Below are 16,221 nucleotides of genomic sequence, written 5' to 3' on the forward strand. Positions count from 1 at the left end.
ATGAACATGGATGTATGTCATTCTTAGAATTGCGGAAGATCTTAAATTTCCGAACAGTCAAAAAGTGTTTATAGTCAAAGTTTTCGCCTCGTGGCGTCAAAGACCTACCGGTCTCAGTCCCAATGTTGATTATTGTCAAGTTCGCGCGCCTGGCGCTCTCCTGTTGCTTCTCGTAAATGAAACAAATTATTTTCTTCAAACCCCTCTGGCATCTGTGATTCTAAATTTCTTTTGCTGTCTTTTCCTACGATTTCGCCTTCAATTTGTTTGACTTGCTTTCGTAATGCCTCAAATTCCTTTTTAACGCGTTCATTAGATTTTGCCGGATTTTCAACATGATTATTTATGTTCTGGTACTCTTCAGTTTCCGCAAATGGCAATGGTGCTGTATCATCTGAATCTCTGTCCCCATTTAAACTAAGACTTGTCAGTTTATCTGAAATCTCCTCAACTCTATCCGATGAGTCACCTAATTGTTCTTTCTGATTATTTACGTCTTCCGTAAGTGTCGCGACTCGGTTTTCGGTATTGTCACGTTTAGTAGTTAACTGTTCACACTGTTGCGTTAAGTTATTTATTCTGTCATTTGGTACGGATTCCGCGATTTTCTCAAATATTTCTTCCTTATCGTGTGCGCGTTGTAAATTTAACTCTGGAAATTTTTGTACTATCACGCGATCTTTTTCTTCCCGTTCTCTGTCCTGTTCCTCTTGTCTGATTTCTGTTGAAACTAAACTATTATTGTGAGCATTCAAAATCGGTTGTACTTCTTCTCTAATTTCTTTCTTTGATTCATCATTCGTATTTTTGAAACATGTCCCTATTTGTGAGTCTAATTGTGTTATCATTGCTTTCATCTCAGTTTTTAATTCAGATCCTAACCGTGTTTCCATTGTTCCCATCCGTGTTTCCATTTGTGAGTCTAACCGTGTTGCCAAAGTTCCCATCTCAGATCGTTGTGAGTATAACCGTGTTTCCATTCGTGCTCCCAAATTTAATATAGCACTCATCAACTGCTCCATAATAGCCGGTTCGAAATTCTTTTCGCCCCTAACATTTCCCGCGAAACCAACTTCTTTTGTCATAGCTGTAAAGCTATCTGTGTTCGATACTATTTCAGAATCTTCTATCGTTAATCTCGTATTCTGTAAATTTTCTGATCGAGAAAAATTTTGAAATGGTTCCAGACTATTTTCCCGACTTATTACATTGTTTTCCACTTCATTATTCATCACACTGTTTTCCTCTGTTGGCGAGTTCGCCATGTTAACAATTTCGTCATTCTCACTATCCATCATTTTTGCCTTTTTCATTGACCGCGTAATCATTTACAAAACTCGTCACTATATGAAAATTACACACAATGACACTTTATCTCCAACAATACCATTCACACGAAATGTTTCCCTCAAACACGATTAATCGAACAATTGAAATAATTGCACTAATTGTCAAACACGTAGACAAAACAACAGAAATGAAATTTTGCAAAATAAATACCATTAGAAGAATGACAGTTACCAAATCTGTTGTTGTTGTTGTGGTCTTCAGTCCTGAGACTGGTTTGATGCAGCTCTCCATGCTACTCTATCCTGTGCAAGCTTCTTCATCTCCCAGTACCTACTGCAACCTACATCCTTCTGAATCTGCTTAGTGTATTGATCTCTTGGTCTCCCTCTACGATTTTTACCCTCCACGCTGCCCTCCAATGCTAAATTTGTGATCCCTTGATGCCTCAGAACATGTCCTACCAACCGATCCCTTCTTCTAGTCAAGTTGTGCCACAAACTTCTCTTCTCCCCAATCCTATTCAATACCTCCTCATTAGTTACGTGATCTACCCACCTTATCTTCAGCATTCTTCTGTAGCACCACATTTCGAAAGCTTCTATTCTCTTCTTGTCCCAACTGGTTATCGTCCATGTTTCACTTCCATACATGGCTACACTCCATACAAATACTTTCAGAAACGACTTCCTGACACTTAAATCTTTACTCGATGTTAACAAATTTCTCTTCTTCAGAAATGATTTCCTTGCCATTGCCAGTCTAAATTTTATATCCTCTCTACTTCGACCATCATCAGTTATTTTACTCCCTAAATAGCAAAACTCCTTTACTACTTTAAGTGTCTCATTTCCTAATCTAATCCCCTCAGCATCACCTGATTTAATTTGACTACTTTCCATTATCCTCGTTTTGCTTTTGTTGATGTTCATCTTATATCCTCGTTTCAAGACACTGTCCATTCCGTTCAACTGCTCTTCCAAGTCCTTTGCTGTCTCTGACAGAATTACAATGTCATCGGCGAACCTCAAAGTTTTTACTTCTTCTCCATGAATTTTAATACCTACACCGAATTTTTCTTTTGTTTCCTTTACTGCTTGCTCAATATACAGATTGAATAACATCGGGGAGAGGCTACAACCCTGTCTCACTCCTTTCCCAACCACTGCTTCCCTTTCATGCCCCTCGACTCTTATAACTGCCATCTGGTTTCTGTACAAATTGTAAATAGCCTTTCGCTCCCTGTATTTTACCCCTGCCACCTTCAGAATTTGAAAGAGAGTATTCCAGTTAACGTTGTCAAAAGCTTTCTCTAAGTCTACAAATGCTAGAACCGTAGGTTTGCCTTTTCTTAATCTTTCTTCTAAGATAAGTCGTAAGGTTAGTATTGCCTCACGTGTTCCAACATTTCTACGGAATCCAAACTGATCTTCCCCGATGTTGGCTTCTACCAGTTTTTCCATTCGTCTGTAAAGAATTCGCGTTAGTATTTTGCAGCTCTGACTTATTAAACTGATAGTTCGGTAATTTTCACATCTGTCAACACCTGCTTTCTTTGGTATTGGGATTATTATATTCTTCTTGAAGTCTGTGGGTATTTCGCCTGTCTCATACATCTTGCTCACCAGATGGTAGAGTTTTGTCATGACTGGCTCTCCCAAGGCCATCAGTAGTTCTAATGGAATGTTGTCTACTCCCGGGGCCTTGTTTCGACTCAGGTCTTTCAGTGCTCTGTCAAACTCTTCACGCAGTATCTTATCTCCCATTTCATCTTCATCTACATCCTCTTCCATTTCCATAATATTGTCCTCAAGTACATCGCCCTTGTACAAACCCTCTATATACTCCTTCCACCTTTCTGCCTTCCCTTCTTTGCTTAGAACTGGGTTGCCATCTGAGCTCTTGATATTCATACAAGTGGTTCTCTTCTCTCCAAAGGTCTCTTTAATTTTCCTGTAGGCAGTATCTATCTTACCCCTAGTGAGACAAGCCTCTACATCCTTACATTTGTCCCCTAGCCATCCCTGCTTAGCCATTTTGCACTTTCTGTCGATCTCATTTTTGAGACGTTTGTATTCCCTTTTGCCTGCTTCATTTACTGCATTTTTATATTTTCTCCTTTCATCAATTAAATTCAATATTTCTTCTGTTACCCAAGGATTTCTATTTGCCCTCGTCTTTTTACCTACTTGATCCTCTGCTGCCTTCACTACTTCATCCCTCAGAGCTACCCATTCTTCTTCTACTGTATTTCTTTCCCCCATTCCTGACAATTGTTCCCTTATGCTCTCCCTGAAACTCTTTACAACCTCTGGTTCTTTCAGTTTATCCAGGTCCCATTTCCTTAAATTCACACCTTTTTGCAGTTTCTTCAGTTTCAATCTGCAGTTCATAACCAATAGATTGTGGTCAGAATCCACATCTGCCCCTGGAAATGTCTTACAATTTAAAACCTGGTTCCTAAATCTCTGTCTTACCATTATATAATCTATCTGATACCTATTAGTATCTCCAGGATTCTTCCAGGTATACAACCTTCTTTTATGATTCTTGAACCAAGTGTTAGCTATGATTAAGTTATGCTCTGTGCAAAATTCTACAAGGCGGCTTCCTCTTTCATTTCTTCCCCCCAATCCATATTCACCTACTATGTTTCCTTCTCTCCCTTTTCCTACTGACGAATTCCAGTCACCCATGACTATTAAATTTTCGTCTCCCTTCACTACCTGAATAATTTCTTTTATCTCGTCATACATTTCATCAATTTCTTCATCATCTGCAGAGCTAGTTGGCATATAAACTTGTACTACTGTAGTAGGCATGGGCTTTGTGTCTATCTTGGCCACAATAATGCGTTCACTATGCTGTTTGTAGTAGCTAACCCGCACTCCTATTTTTTTATTCATTATTAAACCTACTCCTGCATTACCCCTATTTGATTTTGTATTTATAACCCTGTAATCACCTGACCAAAAGTCTTGTTCCTCCTGCCACCGAACTTCACTAATTCCCACTATATCTAACTTTAACCTATCCATTTCCCTTTTTAAATTTTCTAACCTACCTGCCCGATTAAGGGATCTGACATTCCACGCTCCGATCCGTAGAATGCCAGTTTTCTTTCTCCTGATAACGACGTCCTCCTGAGTAGTCCCCGCCCGGAGATCCGAATGGGGGACTATTTTACCTCCGGAATATTTTACCCAAGAGGACGCCATCATCATTTAATCATAGAGTAAAGCTGCATGTCCTCGGGAATAATTACGGCTGTAGTTTCCCCTTGCTTTCAGCCGTTCGCAGTACCAGCACAGCAAGGCCGTTTTGGTTAATGTTACAAGGCCAGATCAGTCAATCATCCAGACTGTTGCCCCTGCAACTACTGAAAAGGCTGCTGCCCCTCTTCAGGAACCACATGTTTGTCTGGCCTCTCAACAGATACCCCTCCGTTGTGTTTGCACCTACGGTACGGCCATCTGTATCGCTGAGGCACGCAAGCCTCCCCACCAACGGCAAGGTCCATGGTTCATGGGGGAAGTTACCAAATCTACACATGCAAAATAGACTACAATTACTAAACTACAAATTACTACAACAATACTACTGTCTACTATTTTTACAATCAGAAGAATTCCAAGGGACGATCCTGGCAGGGTCGCCACGTGCATGGGGGCTTAATTAAAATAAAATGCAAATACTTTTTTAATTTTTTGCTTTAGTAGCTGTCTGTTCGATTACGAAGTCTCGTAAACGGTTGGCCCTGACTAGTATTATTACGCTATCTGACTGCATAGAACAATAACAAAGAATGAAATGGAAATTTTCATTAACACAATTAATTAATTAAGTCCCCAGCAACTATAAAACCTACGAAACCAAAGCACAAGTATAACTGTTCTGTGTGTGGAAGTATGACTCAACGTACGCATCTGGCACGGTTCTTCTTCAACAACACAAGAAATTTTAAATATCATTTATACTGAATTAATTAAAGGAAATAAAAATACCATAATTACTCAAGAAAACCAGAATTACACTCTAATCCCAGAACACAAGCCAGATGCTTTGTTGACTGAACCTGTAATGAAGCGTTATTTACGACATTAAATAATGAAAAATAAATCAAGTTTCGTTACCTTCATATATTGACCAAAATCACTCTAATCATTACAATATATCTCCACACCGACTCGCTATTACCACATCTCAACAAGAACTTTTCAGTATCACATCTCAGCAAGCACTCTCTACTAGCACATCTCAACAAACACTCTCTGCTACGAGTTCTTAACAAGCACTCTACCACGAGCTCTCCCCAACCACTGCCCACTACGACACCTCAATAATCACTGCCAGTGGAGGCGGCGGAACAATACTCTCTAGCGCGATCTCTGGCGCTGTGGCTCAGTGTAGCCACCTTTCACAGGAGAGTGTTTGATGTCGTGGAGGAGCAGTTTGGGGACCGTATTCTGGCTCTGCAGTTTACAGAGGCTATTGGCATGGGCCTCGATTGGCTACCACATTCTCCGGATCTGAACCCAGGCGACTCCTTTTGTGGGGCTATATTAAAGATAAAGTGTACAGCAATAAGACCATATCCATTGCTGATCTGAAAGCAGGCATTCAGGAGGTCATCGACAGCATCGATGTTCCGACACTTCAGCGGGTCATGCACACATCATCGCCAATGATGTTAGGCTTATCGAACACAATCATAACCCAAATCCGAATATCTGTAGTGACATTTACCGGTAGTAATGTTCACATGATGTTAATCCAGTGTGTGCTCACCGTAGCTCGTAACTAATTTACATTGCTTTCATATATTTCAACAACTGTCAGCCTGTACCACCTGAAACCGGGACTCATCTGACCAGGTTAAAACCGGGACTCATCTTAAAAGGGTAACGCCTTCCAATCGTCTAGGGTCCAACCGATACGCTCGAAAGTTCAGGAGAGGCGCTGCAGGCGATGTCGTGTTGTCAGCGAAGCTAGTCGCGACGATCGTCTGCTGCCATAGCCCACTAACGCCAAATTTCGCCTCGCTGCCCTGACGGATACTTTAGTGGTACGTCCCACATTGATTTATGCGGTTATTTCACGACGTGTTGCTTGTATGCTAATACTAACAACTCCATGCGAACTCCATTGCACTTGGTCGTTAAGCGAAGGTTGCCATAATCATGTCGGGGCCTTTCCACATGAATCACCTAATTACAAATGTATATACACTCCTGGAAATTGAAATAAGAACACCGTGAATTCATTGTCCCAGGAAAGGGAAACTTGACTGACACATTCCTGGGGTCAGATACATCACATGATCACACTGACAGAACCACAGGCACATAGACACAGGCAACAGAGCATGCACAATGTCGGCACTAGTACAGTGTATATCCACCTTTCGCAGCAATGCAGGCTGCTATTCTCCCATGGAGACGATCGTAGAGATGCTGGATGTAGTCCTGTGGAACGGCTTGCCATGCCATTTCCACCTGGCGCCTCAGTTGGACCAGCGTTCGTGCTGGACGTGCAGACCGCGTGAGACGACGCTTCATCCAGTCCCAAACATGCTCAATGGGGGACAGATCCGGAGATCTTGCTGGCCAGGGTAGTTGACTTACACCTTCTAGAGCACGTTGGGTGGCACGGGATACATGCGGACGTGCATTGTCCTGTTGGAACAGCAAGTTCCCTTGCCGGTCAAGGAATGGTAGAACGATGGGTTCGATGACGGTTTGGATGTACCGTGCACTATTCAGTGTCCCCTCGACGATCACCAGTGGTGTACGGCCAGTGTAGGAGATCGCTCCCCACACCATGATGCCGGGTGTTGGCCCTGTGTGCCTCGGTCGTATGCAGTCCTGATTGTGGCGCTCACCTGCACGGCGCCAAACACGCATACGACCATCATTGGCACCAAGGCAGAAGCGACTCTCATCGCTGAAGACGACACGTCTCCATTCGTCCCTCCATTCACGCCTGTCGCGACACCACTGGAGGCGGGCTGCACGATGTTGGGGCGTGAGCGGAAGACGGCCTAACGGTGTGCGGGACCGTAGCCCAGCTTCATGGAGACGGTTGCGAATGGTCCTCGCCGATACCCCAGGAGCAACAGTGTCCCTAATTTGCTGGGAAGTGGCGGTGCGGTCCCCTACGGCACTGCGTAGGATCCTACGGTCTTGGCGTGCATCCGTGCGTCGCTGCGGTCCGGTCCCAGGTCGACGGGCACGTGCACCTTCCGCCGACCACTGGCGACAACATCGATGTACTGTGGAGACCTCACGCCCCACGTGTTGAGCAATTCGGTGGTACGTCCACCCGGCCTCCCGCATGCCCACTATACGCCCTCACTCAAAGTCCGTCAACTGCACATACGGTTCACGTCCACGCTGTCGCGGCATGCTACCAGTGTTAAAGACTGCGATGGAGCTCCGTATGCCACGGCAAACTGGCTGACACTGACGGCGGCGGTGCACAAATGCTGCGCAGCTAGCGCCATTCTACGGCCATCACCGCGGGTCCTGGTGTGTCCGCTGTGCCGTGCGTGTGATCATTGCTTGTACAGCCCTCTCGCAGTGTCCGGAGCAAGTATGGTGGGTCTGACACACCGGTGTCAATGTGTTCTTTTTTCCATTTCCAGGAGTGTATCTTGTGCACGCGATACTAACGCTATCTGTATATCTGCATATAGCTATCTGCAGACTTTGCTCGCCTCAATTTAGTTTGCACAGTGATTGAGGCCATCATAACAACAAACAAATATTTTTACAGGTACCGAATATTTAGCATAGTATTTATTTTGTCACGTCAACTCATTTGGTGCTGATCTCTGATGCCGTGACACAAGATGATCTGTCTGCATTCTCTTCAGTGAGCCTCAAAGACAGTCACCCTAGGCAGAGTGTACTCTCAAGATTAAAGCTGTAAGGGGCGATCAAAAAAATTCTGTTTGAGGACGTTGCTGCTGAATGTATGCAACGTAGTGTGAGTCCGATCCGGCTATATAAGCACCGAAATGTAATTACGAAATTAGGATTACCTTCGCGTCTTTCCGGTGTTTTACCAAACGGGTATCTTCATCCTGGTGCGTCGGTAGGATAATTGCGTGAATACTCACGGCGATTTTTCCTGACTGACATATCTACTCTGGAATGTGCAACCTCCAAACTGAAACTTCTTGATCGCCACAAACTATCTGCACTATTTCAAAATTGTATTTTGTTGAATACAGTCCTCTTAAATAACTAGAGGCATTTCCTTGAATCATTGATTCACTGTCAGTGTTCGTGGAATTAATTTTCCGCCAAACCTTTCCTCGTTATTTTTCCCATTGTAATCTAACTGGTCGGCGACTACAACACTGTTGACGGGAGGCTCTCAGGTTCTTGGATACAGTGCAGGGATGGAACCATACCAGCAACCGTGATATCACGTGAGCTGCTACAGTGCCAGAGTGGAAAGTTTTATGAGTGCACCTTCTACTGGATGTAATACAACTTCGATTTCCTCCACCCGGTGCACGATTTTCGGTAAAAGTAAATCGCAACACGACGAAGGAGTTGCGCGACATAAACTAAAGTTTGCAGGCGTGTTTCTAGATCTGAAAGATGACGGCTTTTCAAATTTCGCGCAATTCGTAGAATGTAAAAAGTGAATGTCGTGTGACTAGGGCATCCCGTCGGGTAGACCGGTCGCTGGGTGCAAGTCTTTCGATTTGACGCCACTTCGGCAACTTGCGCGTCGATGGGATGAAATTATGATGATTAGGACAACACAACACCCAGTCCCTGAGCGAAGAAAATTTCAGAGCCAGCCGGGAATCGAACCCGGGCCCTTACGATTGACATTTGGTCGCGATGACCACACAAGTACCGGGGGCGGACAGTCATACAATAATGGCGCTAGTAGCGTCACTAAGAGGATGTAAATCAGGTTTGCTTTAAATACACGCTGAAACGGTAGTGAGCGTTAGTTACCTTTGAGATTGGACGTGAGGAGTTGATATTAGTCAAGAATTTGCATTCTGGGGCAGTCACGGAGCAGAATATTTTCAGCAATCGTGTGCCGGCCCTTCATATTGTGGTTTTCAGAGCCATCACACGATATCGGCTCTGGGCAGGGAGATAACACACGCTTCTCCCAACATTAATCGAGCAAACTGCAGCGTTGCCACCTGGGCTAGTTCACATAGGCGACAGCATTTTTAAAAATCATTTGATGACAGCAAAGGATATCATTTCCCTTTTTTGCAGTACGCTAATATCAGGTACCACAACGACTAGCTTTATTCGATGGGATGTGTGGGATGGGCATATGTATTGAAGTGGTGGGTTGACTATTTATAACAGATGGCTTTCAGGGGATTCGTAATGAGAAAGAGCTGATGCCGTTTCGAGCTCTCCCGTACACTACGAGATTGTTGATTCACTTTATTCGGTACATTTTATCTCTGTGTATTCTCAGATAATCACAACTGGTTTTTTTTTCTGAATAAATTAGTATGTTGATTCAAATCGTGTTTTTGTTAGCATCTCAAGTGTATTCATTTTAGTTACCTCTTTTGGATGCCCAGCTAGAGCCGCAAGATTTCAATGCGTTAAATAATCCGCTTATGACAGTAATTTAGCTTGGGTCTTTAGAGAGTTTGTCTGACTCATAATTAATTTTGTGATTCAGATTTTTGCATTCAACACACGTGGTGTTTCGCAGTATATTTGTTTGAAAGTTAAATTATTAGATTGGTTTAATATGAGAATATCAAAATGTGCAAGATTTATGTGAAAAATCTGTAACATGTAACTGCTTCTTCTAGGGCCAAGTGGATATTATGGTTGTTCGAAACTTGTGACTGTAAGCGTATAGTACTGTTTGAACTACGGACTCAGTATCAGTTGAGCTATTAATCGATTCAGACCCTTTCGGTGGTACTGTTTGTACCGTAATGTGTAGTTAGCATACTGAAGAGGCTCACTGACGTATGAAGTATATCGAAAATCAGCAGAGAAGCGCACCCAACAGCTAATTTAAATGAACTCAGAATAGATTATTTACAGCACTGGAAACATTGATGGCAGCCACATCAAAATTTCAGCAGTTGGTAACATATCGGCAATGTTTTGCTGCACCAGCAGGGTCCATTCGGATACTAGCTTAATAGTACGCTTGATTTTTAAATCCGTAAATTATTAAGTTTGTGAACATCATTTCGTCCTCATATGCAAAATATTGTTCCTCGTTCTTGTAATGGCCAATTCGGAGAGGTCTCCACACTAATTTATCCTGCACAAGTATCTTCATCCCTACGTAACTACGCAAACTTTAAGAGTTTATACAGTGTGACAATTAATGAACTATATTGAAAAAAAAAACGTAAACTCGTTACAAACAAGGCGTGCAGAAACTTTTTGAAGATATAAACGTTACTACATGTATTCGGATTTAGGTTGACATGTTCGATATGCCTACCATCATTTTTGATGACGTGGTGCAGACAAATAGTGATATTCTGAATGATCCTCTGAAGTGTTGGAAAATCAATGCTGTCGATGACCTCCTGAATGGCTATTTTCAGCTCAGCAGTGGTTTGGAGGTTATTGCTGTGCATCTTGTCTTTAATATTGCCTCACAAAAACGAGTCACATGTGTTCAGATTCGGAGAATATGATGGCCAATAGAGGCCCTTGCCAGTGTCCTCTGGGTACCCCAGAGCCAGAATGTGGTTCCCAAAGTGCTCCTCCAGAACATCAAACACTCTCGTTCTTCGATGTGGTCGAGCTCCGTCTTTCATGAACCCCGCCCGTCTTGACGAAATCAAGGTCACTTTGGATAATGGGAATGAAATCTTCTTCCAAAACCTTCATATACCGTTCTATAGTCATCGAACCATCAAGGAATATCACACAGATTATTCCATGACTGGACATTGCACACCACACAGTCATCCATTGAGGGTGAAGAGACTTCTCGATCTCGAAGTGCGAATTATCAGCTCCCCAAATGCGCCAATTTTGCTTACTGACGAACCCATCCAAATGAAAGTGGGCTTCGTCGCTAAACCAAATCATATTCACATCTAAATTCCCATCATATACCAGGACCAACCGTACAGTTTCAACGTCCTAAAAAAAAGCTTTCGTAAATTACGACGTTTTTATTTGATATTGTTCAATAATTGTCACCTTTTAACTGCTTGATGTATTAAAGCCCTGGCCTTACATTAGAATTTTTAGTTCCTTAATTGTAATGAGCTTTGAAACCATTGTGACTGAAGCAACATGAAGTTTAATAATTGGACAGTAGCGTACTTAACGACACTGTCAATGCTTTGTGATTATCTACACTCCTGGAAATGGAAAAAAGAACACATTGACACCGGTGTGTCAGACCCACCATACTTGCTCCGGACACTGCGAGAGGGCTGTACAAGCAATGATCACACGCACGGCACAGCGGACACACCAGGAACCGCGGTGTTGGCCGTCGAATGGCGCTAGCTGCGCAGCATTTGTGCACCGCCGCCGTCAGTGTCAGCCAGTTTGCCGTGGCATACGGAGCTCCATCGCAGTCTTTAACACTGGTAGCATGCCGCGACAGCGTGGACGTGAACCGTATGTGCAGTTGACGGACTTTGAGCGAGGGCGTATAGTGGGCATGCGGGAGGCCGGGTGGACGTACCGCCGAATTGCTCAACACGTGGGGCGTGAGGTCTCCACAGTACATCGATGTTGTCGCCAGTGGTCGGCGGAAGGTGCACGTGCCCGTCGACCTGGGACCGGACCGCAGCGACGCACGGATGCACGCCAAGACCGTAGGATCCTACGCAGTGCCGTAGGGGACCGCACCGCCACTTCCCAGCAAATTAGGGACACTGTTGCTCCTGGGGTATCGGCGAGGACCATTCGCAACCGTCTCCATGAAGCTGGGCTACGGTCCCGCACACCGTTAGGCCGTCTTCCGCTCACGCCCCAACATCGTGCAGCCCGCCTCCAGTGGTGTCGCGACAGGCGTGAATGGAGGGACGAATGGAGACGTGTCGTCTTCAGCGATGAGAGTCGCTTCTGCCTTGGTGCCAATGATGGTCGTATGCGTGTTTGGCGCCGTGCAGGTGAGCGCCACAATCAGGACTGCATACGACCGAGGCACACAGGGCCAACACCCGGCATCATGGTGTGGGGAGCGATCTCCTACACTGGCCGTACACCACTGGTGATCGTCGAGGGGACACTGAATAGTGCACGGTACATCCAAACCGTCATCGAACCCATCGTTCTACTATTCCTAGACCGGCAAGGGAACTTGCTGTTCCAACAGGACAATGCACGTCCGCATGTATCCCGTGCCACCCAACGTGCTCTAGAAGGTGTAAGTCAACTACCCTGGCCAGCAAGATCTCCGGATCTGTCCCCCATTGAGCATGTTTGGGACTGGATGAAGCGTCGTCTCACGCGGTCTGCACGTCCAGCACGAACGCTGGTCCAACTGAGGCGCCAGGTGGAAATGGCATGGCAAGCCGTTCCACAGGACTACATCCAGCATCTCTACGATCGTCTCCATGGGAGAATAGCAGCCTGCATTGCTGCGAAAGGTGGATATACACTGTACTAGTGCCGACATTGTGCATGCTCTGTTGCCTGTGTCTATGTGCCTGTGGTTCTGTCAGTGTGATCATGTGATGTATCTGACCCCAGGAATGTGTCAATAAAGTTTCCCCTTCCTGGGACAATGAATTCACGGTGTTCTTATTTCAATTTCCAGGAGTGTAAATAAAGTGTCTGCTACATTGTACTGAAGGAATAACTGCAAGACGGCAAGCCCTCTGGCTGTTTCATACGCTTATTAAGGGCTATGAAGCCAACCTATCTTTCGTTTCTAAAATCTGAATTTACATACACGCGAATTAATTTCATTACACAACTGTATTACACTGTCTGCAAAGTAGATAAAAATGGCTCTGAGTACTATGGGACTCAACTGCTGAGGTCATAAGTGCCCTAGAACTTAGAACTACTTAAACCTAACTAACCTAAGGACAACACACACATCCATGCCCGAGGCAGGATTCGAACCTGCGACCGTAGCGGTCGCGCGGTTCCAGAATGTAGCGCCAGAACCGCTCGGCCTGCAAAGTAGATAAATGGCTTTTATGTACCAGCATGCACATGATTTGGAGTAGGATGCATGCATATCATAGTTATATTCGTTTCACGTTGGTGACAAGAGGGAACTTTTGGGGTGAGAGCAGGGCAGCCGATCACAATAGCAGTGAAGGGTCAGAAGACAAGGGGAACATCCGGTCACAGCGACTTCCGTACTGAGTCCTGTCTCGTCGCTGGTCACTCGCTCTTTTGACTTCCGGTCTCAGGGGCCAAATCGATGGACGCTCATTATTTTTGCAATGACTGGGGGCACTTTTCTAGCCTCATGTTTCAGGTAGGAACACATAAGCTCGGCGCCTTGGCTGTGCTATTGTTAGGGACATTTTGGAGAAACAGTCTCGGAACTCCACGAGATAGCCGATAAACAGTGCCACAGGTAGCATTACAGTTATCATATTCCGTTGGCACCCATAACCAGAAAGTTTCCCTCCCAAAGTCCTGGCAGAGTCTGTGATAGGTTGCTAGACTGTTGCGTCAAGACATGTTTGCAGCCACAGTCGGGAATTGGCGGAAAGGGTAGGTACTGTTACCTAGGTTTCGTAGTATGGAAGTGGGCTTCTAGACGAATTTGTTGTAAGGTCATAGCTGGCGAAAGCTTTTCCAATCGGCCACGATTGGCGAAGCTCTAGCACAGCTTAGCAGTCGCTCTCTGGGGGCGAAGCAGCAGCGAATTTGAGGTTGTTTTGGTTCCCAGATGCCACAGGAGTCGGTGTAGTACGTTGCCGCCTTCGGTGCAGAGTAATTTCATATGTTGTTTCACTTGTCCGGTCACCCAGACAAACACTTAAGAGTTGGTTCGCTCACGCGCTTCGCTCAGTCTCCAAGTCGTAGCTCACCTCAATGCAGCGGAGCCGACAACGAGTAGCAGCCGTCATCAGCACGGCACCATGCGCCGTACTGTCGCTAATACACTGCTGGCCACCGCAAATGCAACACCAAGAAAGACAAGAGGTAGCACAACAAGATTTATTTTGTAGATAACATGTTGACCAAGTATCAAATGATTACGTTTACAGACGTCTGTGACATGTGGTTCCTGCCAGAATTAGTAGCCAGAGTAGCCGCCATTGTTGGAGATCACCGCTGCCACACGTCTCGGCATTGAGCCAAAGAGACGTTGGATGTGTTCCTGGGGTACAGCAGCCCAAGCAACTTCCACACGTTGCCAAAGATCATCTGGTGTGGCAGCTGGGGATGTAATCTGGGTCACTCGTTGAGCAACCATGGACCACATGTTTTATATCGGCGAAAGATCCGGAGAGCGAGCCGGCCAGGGAAGCAATTCAATCTGGTTATTGACGAAGAACCTTTCGACAATGCGTGCCACGTGTGGTCGCGCATTATCCTGTTGAAATATGGCTGTGACCGAGCCCTGAAGGTAAGGAAGGACAACTGGCTCCAGCACCTCGGATATGTAGCGCCGGCTATTTAAAGTACCGACAATGCGTACTAGAGGCGTGCGAGAGTAATATCCAATACCGCCCCATACCATAATACCCGGTGCAAGACCAGTGTGGCGGTGAATAAGGCAGCTGTCCAGCATCCTCTCTCCACGGTGTCTCCACACTCGAATCCGACCATCGTGGTGCTGCAGACAGAAGCGTGCCTCGTCAGTAAAGACAACGTCATTCCATTCTGCCGTCCACATCCGTCTGTCATCACACCATTGGCGACGGAGACGTCTGTGGTTCTGCGTCAATGGTAGACGAAGCAATGGACGTCTTGCGGACAGACCACTCTGCTGTAAACGGCGTCGAATGGTACGCGCAGACACTGGATGATGCGTTACAGACGCAATGTGCTGTGCTATGGTTCTGGATGTCACTGAGCGATCCGTCACTGCCATGCGCACAATTTGCCTATCAGCACGTGCAGTGGTGCACCGAGGTGAATGCGATCGACCACGTCGGTCCGTCGTACCCTCCTGCATCCAACGGTCAAATATCCGCATTACAGTTGTTTGGTTTCGTCCAACACGACTAGCGATTTTTCTGTATGATAATCCACAATCTCGGTAAGCCACTATCCTTCCTCTGTCGAACTCGGATACTTGATCAAAAGATGTTCGCTGTTGTCTACGAGGCATAACTGATCGTCTTGTGAAACAACCACAAGGTAGACACACGTGCCGAACGTACACTCGTCGAAATCGCCAAGCGTTAAATGGCGCTATGAGGTGGCGCCACAGGCGTGCGTGATGTGCGTCTGCGCTGAAATTCTAATCAGTTGCATATCTCATCGCTGCAAACTCATGGTGTAAATTTCACTTGATTCGGATGCTTCCTTCAGGGTGTTGCATTTACGGTGGCCAGCAGTGTATATACTGCTTCGGCTTGTAGGACTTAAGCTGATATTTCAGCCTCCCAAAATTTGAATTGAAGTTTCTTTGTGGTTGCATCTGTAGAATCATTTTGCTTCCTCAGGTGATGCCGCGATACTGCATCCGACTGCCCATTTATCTATCGACATACATTTCATCTGTTCTCTTTGCTCTCCCTTCTCGTAGTGGAGGAGCACAATGGATTCCAGTATTAGGTTCTTGCCAATAGCTACATCATGTGAGGACTATTTACATGTGTGGATTACGTTCATATACTTGACTGACCCTTGTTTAAATTCATGATCAATTTTTTGTTCATTTAAATATAATAAATGTAACTTTTAGGACAGCATTTATCTCTTAAAAAGCCACACTCGTCAGAATCCTTTCCCATCATCATTTTTGGAGGGGAAAATTGATCAGTTAATTTAATGAATAAATTATATGAGACGGTAG

The sequence above is a fragment of the Schistocerca nitens genome, chromosome 9 (genome assembly GCF_023898315.1).
Source record: "Schistocerca nitens isolate TAMUIC-IGC-003100 chromosome 9, iqSchNite1.1, whole genome shotgun sequence".
Classification (NCBI taxonomy): Eukaryota; Metazoa; Arthropoda; class Insecta; order Orthoptera; family Acrididae; genus Schistocerca; species Schistocerca nitens.